The 23277-nt window shown below is 36.6% G+C and overlaps 2 long non-coding RNA genes across 2 annotated transcripts in view; one reads left to right on the top strand and one right to left on the bottom strand.

Annotated features, from left to right (window-relative positions):
* The first annotated feature begins 902 nt into the window (after positions 1-902).
* Positions 903-23277, top strand: part of LOC103881176 — a 75859-nt gene continuing 53484 nt past the window's right edge. Inside the window, exons 1-2 of the long non-coding RNA XR_642539.4 lie at positions 903-1729; positions 2238-2349. This is a non-coding gene — a long non-coding RNA (uncharacterized LOC103881176). The remainder of the gene's footprint in view (positions 1730-2237; positions 2350-23277) is intronic.
* Positions 4366-6769, bottom strand: LOC116273704. The gene is made up of 3 exons (XR_004182026.1): positions 6468-6769; positions 5495-5674; positions 4366-5385 (listed from the first exon to the last, which is right to left on the bottom strand). It is a non-coding gene; the product is annotated as an uncharacterized LOC116273704 (long non-coding RNA).

Raw genomic sequence — 23277 nt, 5'->3', positions numbered from 1 at the left:
TCAACCTCAGTGATTGTATTATTTATACTCACTTCTGCTTAATACATGGATAACTTACATTCAGATGTTTTCCATCTAGAATTTAGATAATTTATGGTAAATGCACTCATTTCTGAATACTTTCATTCAGTTTAACAAACCAGTTGTTTCGACTGGAAATTTCTTGGTGTATTCCCGACCATAATAAAATACTTTCCTACTTTGAACTTCCGTTGAATGATAGCACAATTGCAAATGCCGCTTGCAAAAAATAATTGGAGTTGGTCATGCTTTCTTTTTAGGCAGCCTCATTTTCTAGGATGCAAATGGATGAAATACAGGTTCTGGCCTTAATTTTCTCACTCATGCATGCTTGAAATGATTTCATTGTCTCATGCTCCACTAGGACAATTCTGCCAACTATTTTATTTCTAAATCTGTAAGAATATTACAGTATAGTATTTATGTCTAGTGTATGCCTGTGCATCTATTTTTGTTCACTTGTGTTTTGCAGTTTTCCGTTAAAACCCCATCCTCTTAAACTTTTAAAACTTCTGTCCACTTATTTTATATCCTAAGAAGATTACATAATTAATAAAATAATAAATATTATACATGTTAAATTAATCTGATTTCTTTCTGCATTGTGAGAAAAATCAACTTGGTTTCATTAAGACTGCTTGCCTCAGGAATCATTCCACTGAGTCATTGCAGGATATCTAGCTCCCTGCACTTGGCTAAAAGCTCTGCTGTGGCATCATGAAATCCTTAATTTTGTAACAAGACGCCTTGCTTTCCCCACCCCCACCACAGAGCCCTGTAAATTATGTAGCTAGTCCTGAGTATAAGCACAGTAGTACTTTTCTAAAATCAGAAGAGTTATGAGCTCTGAAACACATCTGACCTAGGGCTTTGGCTAAGGGACCTATGTTACTACACTACCAGTATTACTTCTGTTTTTACTAACACCATGGATTGAGTGCCTCCTGTAGGCAAATGATTTCCTAAGGACTTGACACATGTTAGCTATAACCCTGTGAGGTACATATTATGTTATTCTTTTTTTTTGTTTGTTTAATTTAGTAAAGTGAGGTTCTAAAAGTTACCCTAAAGTTTTAAGATCACTCAGCTAGTAAATGGCAGAGTTGGAATTCAAACTAAGGTCCACCTGACCCTAGGACTTGTTTAATATTCTAGGAGAGGTACTTTGGAAGTATTAGGACGAACCATGAGATTGCCAATATCCAATCATTTTACACAGAAAAATGGCTATTTCATGTGGCTCAACTTAACACGAACGACTACTTATAAAATACAAGCTCCCTCTATTTCATTTATGGGTGTTTTTTCAGTTTGAAACGATGACCAAACTAATCGTTTTGCTAAAATGTAAATAAAAGGTTGCAGTGAAGTCAGAAGAAAAATTTATGTAGTTCAATTTAAAACAAGTTGCATGTCTCATCCTGTCTCACTAGAGATGACATCACTGCTCCTAAATAGGGAGGATGGATCACATGGGATAACTTGTTTTTATTGTGATCAGCTGCAGGCGATCAGCAAGATGACCTCATCTGCAGCTGAGGGGATCTGACCTTTGCCCCTTTAGGTATGTGAAGCAGAAAAAAAATCCTTCACAGACTGAGGAATGCAAAGCAGACAAGCATCTTCAGCCAGCAGAGTTTATCAAGCATGTGTTCAGTGCAAATGCTCAGACTTGGACATGATGCAAAAGCAATTAAGAGAAAGAACAGTGAGTAGCCTGGGAGTTGGGTGGGTCCTTTGGTGTTTCTCAGTAACACTAGAAAAATATATTTTTTATTTTCGAATAATAAAAGATAAGAAATGGGCCTTTGAAATAAAAAATGCTTCTTGTACTAAGTTACCATAAGCAGATGATAGAACTTAAGTTCTTATCATAATCAGTTTCCTGTGAGAATATCTTAGATGTAATCAAGTAAGATCTAACAACTGATCAATTTAACTGGTTAGTTTTAAAAACAAACTCTAAATAAAACATGTTCTTCGGCTATATTTTTAAATTGATGCAGTGAAAGTGACAGTTCAACAATAAAAGTCCGGCTTAGACACTCACACACGTCTAGGAATGTGTGGAAAATTAACAAGATAAGTTGCTTATTGTGTATTCTTTCCTCATCCTGTTTATATCTACTTAACTCTCAGACTGAAAAGCTTACAGTGTTACAGATTCCCTTCTGTTCAAAAACTCCTTATTAACCAGAAATTGCTTAATATTTTAGGGCTTTGACATGTATTATTTGATGTAGCACTCATGGGCACCATGATGAGGAGCTCTTAAATCAGCTTAACAAGCGTGAACTAAGAAGATCAAAAGAGTGTTCCTGTTTCCTGGTGAGTAATTGTTAATCAATATCTTCCAAATCAAACACCCTGCAAGAAGCAGAGTTTTTGTATTTTACTAGCAACTAATTGGAGAGATGGAAGCCCTCCAAAAGAATTCTTGAATGCTGAAATATGAAACGTAAAAAAGATTTCATCCACGTTAAAAAGGCAGTTTATTATTGTGATTTTCAGCTGCACAGTTACCCAACTTAACAAGCCAAGTCTTTTCACATTTCCTGAGTGATTTTTATCTTACTTACTGCTTCCCACTTCCCAAGTGGGAAGAAATCTCATTCCCTCAAACTGAGAATCTGAGAAGACCAATTGCTTTTAAAAATGTAAGAAAAATGGCTGATGATTCAGGCAGTTAGTAGTATAATTATTTCTTATTTTTTATTCTTTTTGTGATACCAGAAGTAGTCATTTTCATGTTTATCCAATATCTTTCTCTTTGAGGTCCAAAGTGAGGTGTCAAATTTCACAAAAACTACATTTCAGCAATATTTTTGGTGGGTAGATTTTCAAAGAGTTTTGCTTGGTTATCACTCAGTGCACTCAGAAAAAAATAGTCATTTACAAAAGTAAACATCAAGAGATAGTGAAAAACTTTACGAAAGAAAAAGTATTATATCCTAAGTGTCTACTACTAGGTGAATGGATAAATACATTGGGGTTTATCCACACAACAGAATTCTACTGAGTATAAAAATAACTCAACTGTTGATACACTCAGCCACAGGAATACATCTTGAAATAATTATACTGAGTGCAAAAAATTCCCTAAGACATTTTGTATGACTCTTCCAGTTTATAAAATTCTGTTAAAATGCAAACTAATCTATAGTGACAGAAGGCAAATGAGTGGTTGCTTGAGAACAAGGAGAGGAGGCAGGGAGGGACAAGTGGAAGGTATTACAAAGGGGCAAGTGAAGCTTTCGCAGGTGATGAATATGTTCTCTATCTTCATTGTAGGTAATGAATATGTTTGCTATCTTCATTGCGGTGAAGTTTTTTAGTGTATACATATATCCAAACGTATTCAATTGTACACTTTGTGTAATTTATTGTATGTCGGTTATATCGCAATACAGTTTTCAAATCTTTAAATAAAATTAGGCATGAAAAAAAGGTATTGTAATTTGCCTTAAGTCACAGGAGGAACAAGGACTTGTAATTAGCTGTCTGAAACTAAAGCCAGCAAGGAGGAAGAAAAGATCATTCTTCCAAACAATATGTTTGCCAGTTAGAGAGGACTCCTTGACTAAGGAGGTTGCCTACTGATTATGTGAAAGTCAAGAATGTTCGAAGAGGGAAGGCTTTTAGAGGAGTGTTACTAGTTTGGATGATTTAAGGTGAGGACCAGTCTTACATTTTGACCAATTTTCTTTGCAGAGCATCTAAAAACATGATGACCTTGATTAATCAGAGAAAAATAAATATGATTTCATATTTATTTTGATACTGGCTTTCCTCAACCAGCTTGTGGGTACTTAGTAAGTCTTCAAGGATTATAAAATAAATAGGTACTTAGAATATCTTGAAAAATTCTGGAGAATTCTTCACATTCTTCCCAGCTACTTGAAAAACAAAATACACCAGGATGATGATTCCTTAGACCAGGGTTTTTCATCTGCAGCATTATTGACATTTGGAGTTGGATACTTCTTTGTTGTGAGTGACACCCTGTCCATTATAGGATGTTTAGCAGCACTCTTGTCCTCTAACCACTAAATGCCCAGAACACAGTCCTCTTAGTTCTGACAACCAAAAATGTCTCCAGACATTGCCAGAATGTCCCTTGGAGTACAAAACTACCCCTGATTGAGAACTACTGCATCAGAATCACTGTCATGTTAGAGAAAAATTCAGAAATTTTAAATAAGCAAACAACTAATTTAGAGAAGAAGGGTTGATATCATTACTAATAAAAGAGCTCTTACAAGCCAGTGAAAAACTATACTGCTAGAGAGAGAAGCATAAAACAAATAATAACTTCTAATATTTCAAATTAGCTTACCACTGGTAAAGAGCTTTAAAATTTACATTACTTCTAAGCTGGGTCCTCTTTGCTGCTTGGGTTTGGCAAATATTCTCTAATTTTATTGCCTACCTTATATAGCATTTCAGCCTGTAGTTTCAGCTGATCATTTCTCAGCCAATATACATCTGGTAGCATTGGATCTTTCCTTAGCTTTCAAACAACAGTAGCCATTGTCTTTAAACAATGGTTATGGCCCATTATGAAGTGGCCGGTTGTAATAAATGTATCTTAAATGTTAGTACAGAAAAAGTGTATCACACTTGAAATCATCTTGTTTCCATTAATCAAATAAACTCAGGTTTCTGTTAATTAAATGAGATGCCATTCTGATTTAAACTAGACAGCGAAAAACCCAGAATTAAAAGAAAAGCTCAATGGTATAATCAAGCTATTTGAATGAATGGTTGTAATAATTATTTTCATTTTGTGATTATAACATATTTAAATATAAAGATTTATTGTGTACATGTATACAATGTACATCACATTAAAACATTTGGGAGAGAATATAAGGGTATAAATAATGAATACATTAATTGATTCATGATCTTTTTTCTTAAAATGACTATAGGTAGAAGTTCTGGTCCCAAGAAAAAGAAACAATGCAAATGTTTGGAGAAGGCCTCTAAATCTGGATTCTTCAAAGTAATATTTGTATTCAAGGGCATTGATAAAAGATACATTGTATATGTGATAATTTCAGACCCTTCCACAATGCAGAGAAAGGGTTTATTTGCATGCTAATGTATGCCAAGGGATAAGTAATTCCTCCCCTTCTTCTCCTGCTAAATACTGGTCACAAAGCTTAGATTCAATGTCAAATAAATCTGAAAGCTGGTACTCGAAGTCACTGCTGGGGAAGAGAAAAGCTTTATGCCTGTAGCTGGGCCCATGGACAAAGCCAAGGATTCAGTAAAGTACTGAGGCTTACATTCCAGCTGTGTAATCATCTCCCTCTGTGACCTCGGACAAATGATTATGCTTCCACATTCTTATTTCTTCATCTGTAAAAAATGACAAGAAAAGTTTGGAAGGGGAGATCTCAGTGTTCATACTCAAACTATAGATCAAATTGTTATAATTAAAACCACAACATAACCCAGTACTACAAACCTATAGCAGATGCCATAATATTATATCATTTGTCAGTAAAAATCTGCTTATATTCCATCTGATACAGACACAAAGGTGATGTATTCCTTAACAGGCGAAATAAATCCCTGTAGAGCATACTACTGGCATTGTTCTTTCCTTGCATTCAGCTCGTTAAAAACAGAATGATCATGTGGGAACCTTGAAAAAAATGACAGAATATACTAAGTGAAGCACTTCTTTAAGAGTACATAATTTTAATTTTAATCAAAATCCCAATTTATTTTTAATATTAGCCTTCATCAAGAATGTGAAAAAACAAAACCAAAAAAATTTACTTTTTTTATTCCTTTAGTTTAATAAGAGCAAACTGTTTCTAGTCTTAGTTCTATGAACAACAAAGTATATGACTTGGACAGATATGGCTAATTTATAGAAAAGAATATTGTATGTAATCATTATGCATTTATATTTAAGAGCCTTTACAGTAATATTGAAGGTAACTATAACATCAAGTAAGAAATTATTTAGAAGAGTTTTTACATTTTTAATCACTTAGAAAAGTGTTCAGAGAATACTAAGTGAACAGACAAAAAAGAAGTAAAACACATACCTATAGTATAATATCAACTACCAAAAAATGCCAGGGGTAGTAGAAAAATCTACCAAAATGTTAGCAATAGTGGTCTTATTTAATGTGGTGAAATTGTAAATGGTATTTTTCTCTTCTTTCAACTTTTATCTTCATTGTAATCTCTAACACCTACATATTATTTTATAATCAGAAAATAATAAACTATTCATGAAAGAAAATATAACTCCCAGGCAATGAGGACTTCAGCTTCCGTCTGTTAATTTCTGCAAACAGTAGTACCCATTATTACTGAGAATGCTCAGATGCTCTTACACACCAATGACGTTTCAGAATCAAAGGATTAGTTATATCCCATGCCATACAAAAAAACAAAAAAATTGATTCCCAGGTATTACTTACTTCCTCTGCTTATTACTGCAGCCAGAGATCAGGGTTGGTAGCGAGGGAATAATTTTCCTTGCCTAGGACCAGGAAGCCTTCAATTCCAGGGGAAGAGATGACAATGTGAAGGAGTAACGCAGCTGGGGAATACCTTATTGATGAAGCCACAAAACAGCTTTCTAAATGACCAGAAGTCATGCCTAGCAAATGTATCAGCAAATCTCTGTGGCTTCATTATCCAAACTTCTTCCTCTAGGAAACCACCTACTTCTCCCACAGAGGAGTCATGAGCAGTTAGTGTCAGCTCAGCAGCAGCCACAACTGCCCACATACTCCCAAGAGCTTCTAGTGTCTTTCTAAAATATACACACAGCTCTCTCTGAGTATAAGTATGACTCATTTCTTCATTTATTCAAGTATGTGTCAAGCCCAGGAGACAAAAATATCTCCTCATTTAAAACAGGTAATTCAAGCATCTTGAGGTTATAATTTGAAGTTTGCCTCAAGGTATTACAGAAAAAGTTTGCATTTTAGAGTAAGGTAGACTTGCGCTTGAACCTCAACAGGAAAATGATATTTACGGTTGGAATTGGATAATTTACTTGGCCTTTCTGAACTCTTATTAATATGCTATAATGGGGCTTGCCATATTGATATTATTTTAAATATCTGGTACATAATTGTGATTCTCAATAAATAATTTTACTTCGTTAGTAACATATATTTATTAACAATTAAACATAAGAGAGGCATATTCTGGAAAAAATCATTACTACTTAAGAAGCATACAGAAAAATAGAATAATCAATACATATAATCAGAGCAGTATGTCCCTGAGGAACTTTGATGGAGAATAGCCCATTAGTCCCTCAATAATTTGAAATAAACTGAAATCCTTCTAGACATTTTAAATATTTTATCTATTTCTGACAGAAGCACTAATTTTAACATAGAATCTCTTCAAGTAAGTTACTAACTGTAAAGTACCCTATTAAAACCATCTCTTTCTGATCTACCCAAACTAAGGAAAACAGAGAGAGGAACATACTGTTAAATGTTGGCTAAAGCCAAAGTCAAATGCTTCAGAAAAAAGGTAACCAGCTCCTCTACTTGGACCAGAATCATCAAGAAAACAAATTAGAAAAGTCACTTTGTATCCTCATTCATTATTTTCTAGGTAGTGGGAAACAACAAAAGTGTTCCTGAATGAAAATAGAAGGGAAAAGTTCTGAACAAGAGTGCCCAGGGGCAATCAAATGTTATTTTGTTTTGCTGAGAGGGAGGATATGTAGAGGAATCACGTGGGAACGGGGCTGAGGGAAAGGTAGGATGTCATTTGGAGAGGTTGTAGATTCCAACCTGAAGTATTGGTATTTATGTCCTCATAATTTCATTTAAAATTCATAACATCTGCATGAACTAAGCATTTTGGAGATGAGGAAACCAATTCCCATTAAGAGATTTGGCCAAGGTCACACAGCAAGAAAGGGGAAGACAGGATTGAAACCCAATTTCCTGATTCCTAGGTCAGAGTTGACTGCATGCTTCCTAATAGACTCCTTAACAATGACCTAAATTCAAAATCTGGAAGACTGGAATAAGGACATCTGCTAATATTGGTTACGTTGTTTTATAACCGTATCCCATAGCATGTAAAATGACAAATTTGTTTTGGTAGCATCCTTAGAATTCATGTAAACAATAGGTGTCAAGAAAGTATCATAATGAAATAGAGACAAAAATCACATATGGGTACTAATTATTAAAAAATCACTTAGGAGGTAAGCAAATCATCAAGATTTTCCTTTCTAGAGAAATGATCTAATAGAGGAAAAACATGTTTGTCTTTCCTCGGATGGCTTCCCACAATTTCAAAAGGATTGTTTTGCTTTTGACATATTTTCTTCCATGACATTCTTTGATCTTCAGATTAACTAAAATGTGTGAAGTATCTGTTTGCTGAGAGCAAAAGAGAACTACAACTGTTCATAGCCCTTCATCTGCTCTCTTCAAGCTATAAGAGGATTCAGAGCAAGGAAATATCTGCCAAGACCTGAAAATGCCATCTCTATGTTCTTGCCTATGCTGTTCCAGAAGAGGCAGGTCTTTATTCCTCCTGACCTCTACAACCTTCCTTTCCCCATAAATAGAATTACTGGATCCCCATTTGCAAACTCCATCCCTTATCCCCCATCTCTAAGACCAATTCTGACATTTGGCAGAAAAGATGTAAATCACGTTGATTCTCTATTCTAGCATTCATCATCCTGTGACTCTTGCTCCTAGACAGGTCTTAAAGTTGTATCCCAGTCTCTAATTGTGAGCAATTAAAGGACAGCAACTATATCTTATTTTATTTTACACCCCAGAACCTAATATATTGGTGGCATACACATAGTCAATAAATGTTTGCTGACTGACTGACTGGTGGAATGGAGCTTCTGCCCTGTTGGTGAAACCCAGTCGCCACCTGTTTGGTAACTGGACCCCTGTTCTACTCTCTGTGTTTAAGTTCTTGCTTTGGTTACCTTCTTAGTAGTCTAGCCCATCTGGGATGTAGGACCATGTCTTACACCTGGAAATGTACTTCACAGGATATGGTTCCTTTCCCTGAGCTCCTACTGATAAATTTTTGATAATGATAGAATTTACCTTGCTTCTTGAATCTCCACACATCATTTCTCCCCAGCTTCACCACAGCCCTGACATACTGACTTGCTGTAACACTGCATCACTCTGGGTAGGTTGGGTTTGTTTAGGCTATCACATTGGTGAGTATAATATATACTACTGGACGTCTTCTGCTAATCTATTTTTCTGGTGGTACATGGATCACTTGTTTTTATAAAAAGTAATTCACATCTTACCACAGACTTACTTCATTAATCTATAAAATCTGTTACTATCCAAATTATATCACGGTTCCATGACGTAATCTGTCAATTGCCAAAAAAAGAGAGATGAGATAGGTAAAATAAATAAATTTATTGACCCACACACTTTGAAACTCCTCATTGTCCTTAACAAAATAGGATGTGTATATTTGTATGTGTTTGTGTGTCTATGTGTGTGTATATTTAATTTTTGTTTGAGTAAGTTAAATAACTGTCTCTGACCTCGGTTTTCCTTCTATTGAAACAATAGGTCTGTAAACACATTACTGCAGATTGAAAGTTTTCATCTTAAGCTCCTGCTTCATCTTATTTCTTTTTTTTTAACCTCCTTTTTTTAAATTTATTTTTTATTATTATTATACTTTAAGTTCTAGGGTACATGTGCATAACGTGCAGGTTTGTTACATATGTATACTTGTGCCATGTTGCTGTGCTGCACCCATCAACTCGTCAGCACCCATCAACTTGTCATTTACATCAGGTATAACTCCCAATGCAATCCCTCCCCCCTCCCCCCTCCCCATGATAGGCCCTGGTGTGTGATATTCCCCTTCCCGAGTCCAAGTGATCTCATTGTTCAGTTCCCACCTATGAGTGAGAACATGCGGTGTTTGGTTTTCTGTTCTTGTGATAGTTTGCTGAGAATGATGGTTTCCAGCTGCATCCATGTCCCTACAAAGGACACAAATTCATCCTTTTTTATGGCTGCATAGTATTCCATGGTGTATATGTGCCACATTTTCTTCATCCAGTCTGTCACTGATGGACATTTGGGTTGATTCCAAGTCTTTGCTATTGTGAATAGTGCCACAATAAACATACGTGTGCATAAAATGCTCATCATCACTGGCCACCAGAGAAATGCAAATCAAAACCACAATGAGATACCATCTCACACCAGTTAGAATGGTGATCATTAAAAAGTCAGGAAACAACAGGTGCTGGAGAGGATGTGGAGAAATAGGAACACTTTTACACTGTTGGTGGGATTGTAAACTAGTTCAACCATTATGGAAAACAGTATGGCGATTCCTCAAGGATCTAGAACTAGATGTACCATATGACCCAGCCATCCCATTACTGGGTATATACCCAAAGGATTATAAATCATGCTGCTATAAAGACACATGCTTCATCTTATTTCTAAAAGAGTTGAACAACCTAACAAGCTGAAGCAAATCACACTCTGGAGAGCTACATTATTTTAATTCACTAATGATTCCATTTTAAGGCATCTGGAGACCCAAGAGTCTTGTCCATGACAATTAAAACCTCACATCCAAGACAACACCCCAACGAAAAAAAAAAAAAAAAACCCTCTGCCAGCTATATGGTCTGAAAAAAACCACAAAGACTTAGAAAAGACCCCTCAAATTTGGAAAAATCAAAGGAGTTTGTTGTCTTCACAAAATAATTGATGGCATTGTTATCAGTTTTTCAAAATTATTTCTGAGCCACTAAGCAATGAGTTGTTTAAGAGCATTTTCACTTTCTAAGAGGAAGGATGAGTCATGGTTTCAAAGACAACTTGGTGCCAAGTTGAGGCAGGGTGGTGATCCCATTTTATCCACTTCAATGCACTTAAACCTTAAACCGATTGTTTAAATAATATGCTTAATTTTTCACAAAGATTCACATTAGCAGAGGGATCATGAGGTCATGTTTGTCCATCTAACACCACATCCTGCCTCCAGTAATGGCTAGAGAATTCCTCAGAGGAAAGAGTGATGTTTATTTCATAATATTTCTCGTTAGCAATGAGATGAAACACTCAAGTGAAAGTATTTTCTTTTAATATTTCTTCACTACATGAGAAAATACAAGATACTAAATTTAATGTTTAAGGACAAAAAGATATTAGGTCGATTTTCTTCAGTCCAACTCCAAGATCTAATTAGGTCACTAAATGTTAGAACTGAGTACTTTTAATAATGACTTTGATTTAAAGTTCACATGAAGTAAACTTTTACGTTCATACGCAATTATGGTAGAATACGGTAATTATATTCAAATTGATCTCCATAGCTGATTTCTATAGAAAGCCACAGGAAGAATCAGGGAGAAGGGATGTAAGACCCCGGAAGCATGCCAACATATAAAACCCCAAGTCAAACCATGAACTTGACTCTCAATTCACCCGCTTGGCCCTCTTCCTTTACTTCCTTTCGTTCCTGCTCTAAAGCTTTTAAATAAATGTTCACTCCTGCTCTGAGAAAATCATAAGAGGAGAAAGGTGAGTCCTATGAACTGAATATCTGTGTCCCCCCACCAAAACTCATGTTGAACCCCTATCCCCCAGTGTGATAATATTAGGAGGTGAGGCCTTTGGAAGGTAATTAGGTTTAGATGAGGTCTTGAAGGTGAGGCCCACATGATGAGATTATTGTCCTTATAAGAAGAGAGAGGGACCAGAGCTCATTCTATCTCTGCCATGTGAGGACACAGAAAGAAGGCAACCATCTGCATGCTAGGAAGTGGTCCTCACCAGAACCCAATCACTTGGGTACCCTGATCTCAGACATCCACCCTCCACAACTGTGAGAAATTGTTCTTGTTTAAGACACTAGTCTATGGTATTTTGTTATGGCAGCCCAGGCTGACTAAAACAGTGGGTATAGTTCAGTAATCAGTTGTCTACTTATAATTCCCATAAGCCTTCCTTCCAGAGTAGATCAGACCTTTTTCTCAGAGGTGGGGAAGGGAAAAAGCCCATTTTGTTTTTTGTCTGTGAGTGCGAAGTGTCCATCCCTGGACTGAGTTTAGGGAAATATTCTGAAACACTTAGTTGTGGCTGCCTATGACCCACAACGCACAGGAACTAAACAACCACAATGTATAATGCTTTGCCTCTGCACAGATTTTTCAACAGTATTGTATTATTATATATTTTTAAATACCTCATATTGGTCATTCAGAGCAGCACAATTTTTTTTTAAGTTCTGGAGTACATGTGCAGGATGTGCAGGTTTGCTACATAGATAAATATGTGCCATGGTGGTTTGCTGCACCTATGAACCCATCACTTAGGTATTAAGCCCAACATGCATTAGCTATTTTTCCTAATGCACTCCTTCCCCTGATTCCACCCTCCCAACAGGCCCCAGTGTGTGTTGTTCCCCTCCCTGTGTCCACGTGTTCTCGTTGTTCAGCTCCCACTTATAAGTGAGATTAAATGGTGTTTGGTTTTCTGCTCCTGCATTAGTTTGCTAAGGATAATGGATTCCAGCTCCATCCATGTCCCTGCAAAGAACATGATCTCATTCCCTTTTATGGCTGCATAGTATTCCGTGGTGTATATGTACCACATTTTCTTTATCCAGTCTATCATTGATGGGCATTTGAGTTGATTCCACATCTTTGCTATTGTGAATAGTCCTGCAGTGAACATAAGTGTGCATGTATCTTTGTAATCGAATGATTTCTATTCCTTTAGGTATATACCCAGCAATTGGATTGCTGGGTCAAATGGTATTTCTGGTTCTAGATCTTTGAGGAATCACCACACCACCTTCCACAATGATTGAACTAATTTACACTCCCACTAACCATGTAAAAGTGTTCCTATTTCTCCACAGCCTCACCAGCATCTGTGGTTTCTTGACTTTTTAATAATCACCATTCTGACTGGTGTGAGATGGTATCTCATTGTGGTTTTAATTTGCATTTCTCTAATGATAGTGATGTTGAACTTTTTTTCATATGTTTGTCAGGAACATGAATGTCTTCTTTTGAGAAGTGCCTGTTTCATGTCCTTTGCCCACTTTTTAATGGGGTTGGGTCTTTTTCTTGTAGATTTGTTTACGTTCCTTATAGATTCTGGATATTAGACCTTTGTCAGATGGACAGAATGCAAAAATCTTCTCCCACTCTGTAGGTTGCCTGTTCTCTCTGATGATAGTTTCTTCTGCTGCACAGAGAACTTCTTTAGTTTATTTAGAACCCACTTGTCAATTTTTGCTTTGGTTGCAATTGCTTTTGGCAATGTCATCATGATATCTTTGCCCGTGCCTATGTCCTTAATGGTATTGCCTAGACTTTCTTCTAGGGTTTTTATAGTTTTGGGTTTTACATGTAAGTCTTTAATCCATCTTGAGTTAATATTTGTATAAGGTGTAAGGAAGGGGTCCAGTTTCAATTTTCTGCAAATGGCTAGCCAGTTCTCCCAGAACGATTTATTAAATAGAAAATCCTTTCCTCATTGCTTGTTTTTAGCAGAATTTTAAAATTATATTTAATGTGATTGATTCTTTCCCTTTGCCTTTGAAAACTGAGCTAACATGTACACTGGCTTCCTGTTTGTAATTATGAGATCAGAGGCAACTCACTAACAAATAGTTGGTAGTCCAGTCCCTCTCCAAAGAAAACGGTTTAAAGTGCTGAACAAACATGACACCAATATCTCTCAACTTCTGTGGGAACAGGAAATGACTGGGTGCCTAAAGGTTAGTTCTCTAAGGACAGATGCAAAAAGGTGGGTCAGGGACTTGATTTTTTTCTGTATCCCACACCCTTTTATTTATTTTTCCAAAAGAAAAGACCTGTTACAAACGGTAGAACGAATTAGGATAAGAGATTATTAAGGCTGAACTTAAAAAAATGGACTTTTGAGAAAATAAAAGCACTAGTTTAATGACAGCACAATAGTCATATGTATTGAGAAGGGGAATATAAATCGAAAAAAGAAAAATATCATGCATAAGATATAACAAAAAAGGATGAGATTTATCCGTAGTAATAGTTAAATTAGTATACTTTGCTACATGCCATTTAAGTACTGCCATTTGAGATCCTCAGAATAACCTCCAGAGGTAGATGCTATGGTTTAAATGTGTTTCCTCCAAAATTCAGGTGTTGCCAAAGTGACAATATTAGAAGGTGGAGCCTAAACCTTAAATAGGTGCTTTAAGATTAGGCCACGAGGGCTCCTTCCTTGTGAATGGGATTAGGTTCCCTTATAAAACGGTCTGACTTGGGGAGTTCATTCTTCTATTAGCCTTCTGCCTTTCTTCATGTGAAGACACAGCAAGAAGGCTCTCATCAAATGCCAGCACCTTGATCTTGGACTTCCCAGCTTCTAAAACTGTGAGAAATACGTTTCTGTTCTTATCAATTAACCAGTTCTTGACCAGATCTTGGGCAAGTTACATAACCTCTCTGTGCCTCATCTTTCTCCATGGTAAAATAAAGATGTCAGTAATTTCTATACCAAGGGATTATTTTGAGGATTAAGTGAGCTACTTTTCCTAAAGTGTTTAAAATGGTGACTAGTCCATAATAAGTATTAAAATGTTTTAGTTAATTAAATTGTAAAAATTCACATAGGTTAAGGCAAAAAAGTTTAAAACTTCAGTATTAATTGACTACTTACTGCTTTATAGTCAATATTGACATTACATGTAGCCCATATTTGCTCTCTGCTAATTATTTTGTAAAAAAATCAATCTCATCCTTAAAAAAAAAAAAAAAAAACTGTTCTGTGAAAGAAATTAAATATGGCCCTTAGCACTCAGTCTTTTTCTTTGCCTCAACAGTGCTTCCTTCTTTTCTGTCTCTATTTTCAGCCTGGTTCTGCCTGTGTGGTGGTTCCCAGTACCTGCAGGCCTCCTTCATCATCCTACAGCTAAAAATCGCAGTGAAAAAGATACTTATTACCTTCATGTATAACTAAGTTTCAGAACGAATTCTCATTGGCCTAAATTAGGTCACATGATAATCCCTGAACCAATCACTGTGACCAGTGGATAGGATGTGTTGATTGGTCAGGCTCACACAGCCAAGGAGGAAGGAGAGTTCGCCCCAGCAATACCACATAAACTGTGAAAGATTATATCTTAAGGAAAATGAAGGTGCTGTTATGAGAAGACAGAGTAACCAAGGCTAGAGAAACAAGACAATAAATCTTTGCTATAATGCCCAATAATATTTTTGTGTCACAAAAAAAAAAATTTTACTGGGAAATAGAAAACTTCAGCTTCATACTTTGAAAAGTTATGACAAACTCGCATTCCAAGGTTAAAAAACGCTAATAATTTTGTTTCTATGGAATTTTCCTTCTGCTAAACTATGCATTATAGTTTTCTTTCCTGTTAAGAAAAGATTCTTTTCATAAACAGAACAAATTTAATGTGTATTTTTTAAATTTTTGTTTTGTTAACCATTTGCAGATCTTATTGGAAATTCCATTAACTTTGTTCCTTTTAGTTCTCTCATAAAGAAAAGTGAAATAATGAACACATACTCAAGGAAACAGAGAATGACAGACTTGCTGAAAGTGCAGTGAAACCAGCCTGTGTGTGTGTGTGTGTGTGTGTGTGTGTGTGTGTGTGTGTGTGTGTGTGTTTAATTTTTCCATGATGACTCCTGGGAAAGAACCTCTGGGATTTATATTCCCTTCCAATCCTTCCCTCCCCCAGAGTGAGATCATAGCTCATTCGGTCCTTTTGTATTTTCTTTACATTGCATTTCAAAACACATTTAATAATGCATCCCGAAAAACTAAAATTAGGGTAACTAGATGAAGAAAATTTAATGTCAAAATTCATATTGGAGAACCGCTGCTTTTTATCTTCTTAAAGTCAGAAAGAACAATGATCAAAAACCAGTTTTAGTTTAATTTCTTAAAATCTTAGTACATATACTTAATCAGAAGCCCAAGATAAAAGTGGTGTCTGGAAACTCCCGATATTCTATTCTGTGGTTAATTTTGTCATGTTATGTTATCTAGGAATTTTTCTGTGCTCATATAAGGTGCCACTCATCACATTTTAAAGTGTTTATCTTTTGTGGTTGCTTACTTCATCCTTTTCCTAATTTGCTGAAATGATTTTTCTAAAGAATTACTTTAGATAAAATTTGGCATTTGCCTTACTCAAAAAAAATGTAGGCCATTTTATAAGCCATGGTGAATTCTTCACAGCGTAAAACTGACATTACATATTAGCTCTGTGTAACGTTACCTCAGGGACCATGAAGTGTACTAAATATTAATTTGCCCATATTTCCCTGACTACCTACTGAGCATGAATTCCCCCATGTGCACACTCGTTGGGCTGTCCTTCTGCTGACTCCCTCTACGTCTTATTCTCAAGTGAGATGTAAGAATTTTTTAGCTCAGAGGTGCCAGTGCCAGTCCCCTGACTCTGACATGTGTGTGTTGTAACCCCTGCCATACATCGTTCCACAGACAGGGTATAACAAACTGATATTTCTATGAATAGAGGGAAAAAAACCTCATATACAAAGTCCCCAAACCTCATTCAATTATGTGGGTGATTCAACCAAGCCCAACCTCCAAGTTCAAATCTTGCAAAAAAAGGCCCATTATCTTTCTTTATGTTAGAGGACATTATGACTAAACATCGTGCTCATCAATGATTATGCTCCTCTGATATGTCAAGAACCTCTGTCTCATAACCATTAGGAAATGTCTCATCTAGTAAATCACCCTAACTTTCTGGGGAGATGAAAGGATCAAAGTAGGAATAATAGTTTGTATGATTCATCGGCATATAATTTAGAGAAGGTGTATTGTTAGGATAATCATTTTTAGTGTTTTGGAAATCTTGCCTCACTTCTTCAAATTTCTTATTCTGAAATTGAAGTCCTCAGATCACTGGTAAGTTCTTCAACAGTGCCTTAAAAATAATGGTGACATTTTCAAAAATTCTATTGCCATGTTCTCAAAGCACTTTTATTTGCAATAGAGGGCTAAAATATGAAAGGTCATTCTAATGTATTCTTTTTTAAAATGAAGCATCAATGGAGATTTGATTCTTTTTTTTTTTTTTTTTTGAGATGGAGTCTCACTCTGTCACCCAGGCTGGAGGGCAGTGGTGTGATCTCAGCTCACTGCAACCTCTGCCTCCCAGGTTCAAACTATTCTTCTGCCTCAGCCTCCCCCATAGCTGGGACTACAGAGGCCCACCACCACGCCCGGCTAATTTTTGTATTTTTAGTAGAGACAGGGTTTCACCATATTGGCCAGGCTGGTCTAGAACTTCTGACCTCATGATCCGCCTGCCTCAGCCTCCCAAAGTGCTGGAATTACAGGCGTAAGCCACCATGCCTGGCCGAGATTTGACTTTATCACCATACAATTAATAACTTGGATGCTACTATGAAAACAAGCAATGTCTCTGAGTGTGCTAATAAATCTCAGTAATGTTTTATGCAAAGGCAACTAAAAAAGTGGGAGTGTATGAATGCTGTAGGAAGTGAAGGAGAAAGAAATAGAGGAAAATGAAGGGAAGGGAAAGGAGGAAATGGCAGTAAGAAGATGTAGTTGTAGCCTACATAAAATATCCTTGACAGGTTAAATAAGCAACTGTTCACAAAGGGAGTAAGTGCCTGACCCATCTACACAGAAAATGTGACAGAGTTCTCAGACCTCTGGATAAATGTGAGGAGCATTTTTCAGTATAGACTAAAGGCAGGGGTTTCTCTAGTCCAAATCTAAGTATTATAAAATCTTCCCATTGCCATAATTCAAAACAAAAAACAGTCATACCTACTTGCCTTCCTTCCTGAATAACTCAATTCAAAAACCATTAGGTGGGGTCTTAGTGAGCTACTAGTCCATATGGGGTAGGAGGGAAGATAGACTACAGTGGCCTACTACTGAGTAAGAGCCCCAGTGAAGGCATAGCAGTAGCTGAGCATAGGACCAGGAGACTGATTAAGAATACAGGTTAAGGCCGGGTGAGGTGGCTAATACCTGTAATCCCAGCACTTTGAGAGGCTGAGACAGGTGGATCACAAGGTCAGGAGATTGAGACCATCCTGGCTAACATGGTGAAACCCTGTCTCTACCAAAAATACAAAAAATCAACCAGGCGTGGTGGCAGGCACCTGTAGTCCCAGCTACTTGGGAGGCTGAGGCAGGAGAATCATGTGAACCCAGGAGGCAGAGCTTGCAGTGAACTGAGATTGCGCCACTGCACTCCAGCCTGGTTGGCAGAGCGAGACTCCATCTCAAAATAAATAAATAAATAAATAAATAAATAAATAAATAAATAAATAAATACAGGTTGAGCACCCCAAATCCAAAAGTAAGAAATCTAAAATGCTCCAGAATTCTAAAGTTTTCAGTGCCAACATGATGCTCAAAAGAAATGCTCATTAGAGGAGTTCAGATTTTGAATTTTCAGACTTCAGATGCTCACCTAGTAAGTATAATGCAAATATTTCACAATCCAAAAAAATCTGAAATCTGAAACACTTCTGGTCCCAGGCATTTTGAATAAGAGATATTCAACCTGTATATGAGCATAATGGGAACCAGCTTTGTCATTGTCATGAAAAAAGAAAAACCTGGAATGAACCTGTGGTGTTGGATTGGATTTCAAGGTATTGATATGAACTCATAGTTTTTATCAATTGATAGATAAGTGCATAGATAGAATGATATCAAAATAGAGATAAAGAAATAAATATAGATATTGTGGTAGCCTGTCTCTAAAATGGTCCCCAATTTTTCTTGCCTCAACGTATTCATACTTCTGTGTAGACACCTCCCATACTAAACAGGGTTGACCTGTGTAAGCAATAGTATACTGTGAAAATGACAAAGTGAGACTTCGAGACCAGGTCATAAAAGACATCTGGCTTCTTCCTGGCTATCCCTCTGGGAGAAACCAGACACCATGTTATGAGACACTCAAGCAGCTCTATGGAGAGGTAATGACATGAGGAAATGAGGCCTCTAACCAATAACCAGCCCTAACTCTTCGGACATGTGAGTGAGCCACCTTGAAAGTGGATCCCCCAGCCTCAGTGAAGCCTTAGGCCACATCTTGACTGAAACTTTATGATAGTCATGGAGCCAGAACCATGCCCCCTAAATTCTGGATAAAACTACGAAGTAATTAATGTCCATTGTTTTAAGCACCACTAAGTTTTGAGGTAGTTCTTTATCTTCCAATAGATAGTTAATGTACTGGTGAATATATGCCTGTATCTAAAACACATGCCTACATATATTACCTAGCTCTATCCATTGACAGACTCTGGATACAATAACACTTCAAAACCAGTGAGCATACCGGTGCCAGATCTTGATTTCTAAAAACAATTCTTTATTAAAAGGAACCACTGCTCCTCAGAGAAATGGCTAACTTCAGGGTGACAGCAGGAAAAATGAAAGATGAGTCTGAATGTTTTATCTAATATATAAAAGAAATGGTGGCCGGGCGCGGTGGCTCAAGCCTGTAATCCCAGCACTTTGGGAGGCCGAGACAGGCGGATCACGAGGTCAGGAGATCGAGACCATCCTGGCTAACCCAGTGAAACCCCGTCTCTACTAAAAAATACAAAAAACTAGCCGGGCGAGGTGGCGGGCGCCTGTAGTCCCAGCTACTCGGGAGGCTGAGGCAGGAGAATGGCGTAAACCCGGAAGGTGGAGCTTGCAGTGAGCTGAGATCCGGCCACTGCACTCCAACCTGGGCGACAGAGCGAGACTCCGTCTAAAAAATAAATAAATAAATAAAAGAAATGGTCAAACAATTATGAAAGCCAGTTTGGAATGGCTCCCACTGGTGAATCTGGGACAATCCAAGCATCAGAATGAATAATAACCTACTGAATAAAACAGGAATTTATACCTCCACACTGATATGAATAAATAAGTGAAAAATAAATTGGAAAGAATAAATTATTGCAGTAGAATGCCAACTAATAAATGCAGAAGAAATGGTTACATTATAAGATAACTAGCTGGCAACCATCATAGTAATAATTAATTCAGCCAAAAGTGTCAACAGATACTAAAGTTATCAAATGTAAGTTTGATGAGAAATGAAATATTACACAGGCTCAACTATTCACAAAATGCTTATTAAATATAAGGAAGAAAAGAGTGACTGTACAGTGGAGAAATCTGGCAGACACCACCTAAACAAATTATTAAAGTTAACATCATCAGTAATGGGACAAATTGAAAGCATGTGCCATCTAATTGGATGCAATAAGAAGAACACAAAATCATTACTGTGGTATTCCAGCCCTAGGAGAAGCACAACTTGAATCTAATAATAAGGAAACATTAGATAAATCAGATTTGGTGACTAATGTGATAAAAAGTCCAGGTCATGAAAGTAAAAAGAGACTGAGGACTGTTCCTGATAAAGAAGACAATAGAAACACAACAGCTGACTGTAACACGTGATCTTGGACTAAATTATTTTTAAGGAAATTATTGGGATAATTAGCAAAATGTTGAATGATATTTGTGATTTAGGTCATAATAATGAATCCTTCTTAATTTCCTGATTTGATAATGTTACTGTGGTTATACAGAAAACTACTTATTTGTATAAAATACTCACTAAGGTATTTGAAGTTGTGGGGCTTCCTATTAACAGCTTAGCTCAAATAGTTCAGAATCAAAAAGCTCTCAACTCTAGCTTTGCTAATTCTTTGTAGGTTTTTTATTATTTTAAAATAAAAGGAAAAAAGAAACACATGACAAATGTGAAAATTACAGCCCTCATTTGGCAGAGAACATAAAGGCGGAGAACACAAAGACACATAATGCTAAATAGAAAAAATACACAGAAAAGGCATGCATAGCAGACATCATATACCCATAAAGTGCCAACAACAACAGCAACAATAAAAGACAAAGTAGGAACATGGAGAGTAGATCCAAACAGAGACATCCACTGAATTACCATCCCAAGAGAAAACAGATGGTGTAGTTCAAAATAGAATAATTTCATGAGGGTTTATTTACAAGGAGACTATTTGCAAATATGTGGATTATGGGAACCATACATCTAAGGATTAGTAATGGCCTAATACCTAAGCTATTAAGAGGGGCAGACATAGTACGGGAATCCACAGTCATGCGTACTGTCTTACGGGAATCAATATTCTTTTGGAGAGACACAGCCAGCAGGAAGAGACCTTGCAGCAGGGGTGCCAGGGCCTCACTCCCCTTCCCTCCAATCTACTGCCAGGGCTCCCCACTGGCAAACTGGCCAAACTCAGTAGGAAAGAAAAGGGTGTGAGAACCTGTGATGTGGTCCATGTGAGTCAGCCTGTCTGGCAGAAAACAAGATATAGAAGAATTGAGAATGATTGAGGAGGCAAAAGAAGTGATCTGACCTATCCGCCTTGAATTATATGAAATTAAGAACAGCAATGCTTAGTTCTTTAAAAATAACCATACACAAGAACTCCATTTAACATGTTTGAGAAAATTTTGTAAAGACCGAAAAATTCCTTGAAATTGCCAAAAAAAAAAAAAAAAAAAGAAAAGCAAACCAAATCAAAACAACAAAAACCCATTTGGTACACTGGTGGGTCATCAACAGCAAGGATCATAAAACTCATTGGATGATTCAAAATGGCACAACAAAAGAGAAGAGAACCAGGAAAGCAATAAGAAGTAACTACTAGTCACAGTTCTTTCAAGCACACCTGTCTATAAGTTTTGCCAGTTCCCTAGTCAGAAGAATTGAAAGTAAATATCAAAATTATTGGTAAACATGATTTCGCTTGTTATCTGTTTAAACAGATTCAATCCTTTCCATTTTATCTTTTTGTTGCTCTATAAAGTTCAAAAGCTGAAATCTCTCTGGATTGAGTAAATTCTATATTTAAATTTCAGTCAATATGTTTTTTACCCCAAATTGGCAGGTAAAAGTCTGTTCTTAAAAAATGTTGCCTTAATCAACCGTCTTCCTAGATGATTGTGCTTAAACTCCTGTACAGAGCAGACAAGTGTAGAGAACCAACGCAGTTTGAAATCAGATAAGTCTGTCTCATGGGTTTCCTCAAATTCAAAAGCACTTAATAAAAACAAGCAGAAATTATAGAAAAAAATAAAAGTGTTCTATCTAACAGTACCTCTGGTGTTTATGGTGATATTAAAGGAGCCATTACAACCATCATATTTTATCTTCACTATATTTTTATTTTCATAACAACACTGTGAAAGACCCAGCATCTATTAGCCCCATTTTGCAGATGAATAAATTAACTAAATTTCCACAGCTAGTAAGTAGCAGAGACAGAATTTAAACCTAGATTTCCTGAATTCAAGCCTAGTGAATTTTCCATTATAATTCTATCTATAATTAAATCCAAATGTACAATCAAGCCACTTCATATTTCCTAAGAATAATATGCATTGTGCTGTTATCATAATGAAGAAATAATTTTCCTTCCAAAAAAATGAAGGAAGGATAATATTGAGGCAAGAAGGAGAGGAGACAGAAAATGAGAAAGAAAGAGAAGTAATGAATGGGTTTGTATTTGAAGGACATTCTGCTAAAATTCACTTGCAGACAGAAATGCTGCTTTGAAAGTAAGGTTAAGAGGAGCCATGGGTGGCCCTTCTTCATTATAGCTCCAGGTTGTGCATGGCTACTGGCTTGAATTCTATCCAGGGAACTATTAGAAAATTTGTTTATATTGCTTGGGAACATCGTTGCTAATAAGAGATACCAAGGTACACAAGAGAAATAGTAAAGCAAGTAGAGGAGTTACTTAAAAATCCCTTCAACAGTCATTTATTGAGTCCCTAGTATTAAAGAAACAAAGATGAAAACATGTAATATCAGTGACAGTGGAATTAAATCTATTTTGCTGATAAACAGCCATGTACATGCCAGAGACTTGAAACTGGAATTTATTTCACATTCTCACTACATGTCTGTGTGATTTGGCTGAGTTTCTGCTTCCTGTCATGCTCACTTATGTCCCCAGGCTAATGCAGCAACCTCTATGTGGAACACCACTGGTCATTGAGGCAGATGGAAAGATAGTACTCAACAAATTGCTTAGGGAGTCCACCTGGAAGAAATACATTTCATTCTGTTCACATTTCATTGCCCAAAGTATGAATGACCTAAGCACACGACCAATCCATCTCTAGAAAATAGAGTACAACATGCTGGGGAAAAGAGCTGGAAATGTTTGTTGAACATAACTAA

The sequence above is a fragment of the Papio anubis genome, chromosome 2, assembly GCF_008728515.1.
Source record: "Papio anubis isolate 15944 chromosome 2, Panubis1.0, whole genome shotgun sequence".
NCBI lineage: Eukaryota > Metazoa > Chordata > Mammalia > Primates > Cercopithecidae > Papio > Papio anubis.
The sequence above is the reverse complement of the archived record's forward strand: the minus strand, read 5'-3'. Positions and strand labels throughout refer to the sequence as shown.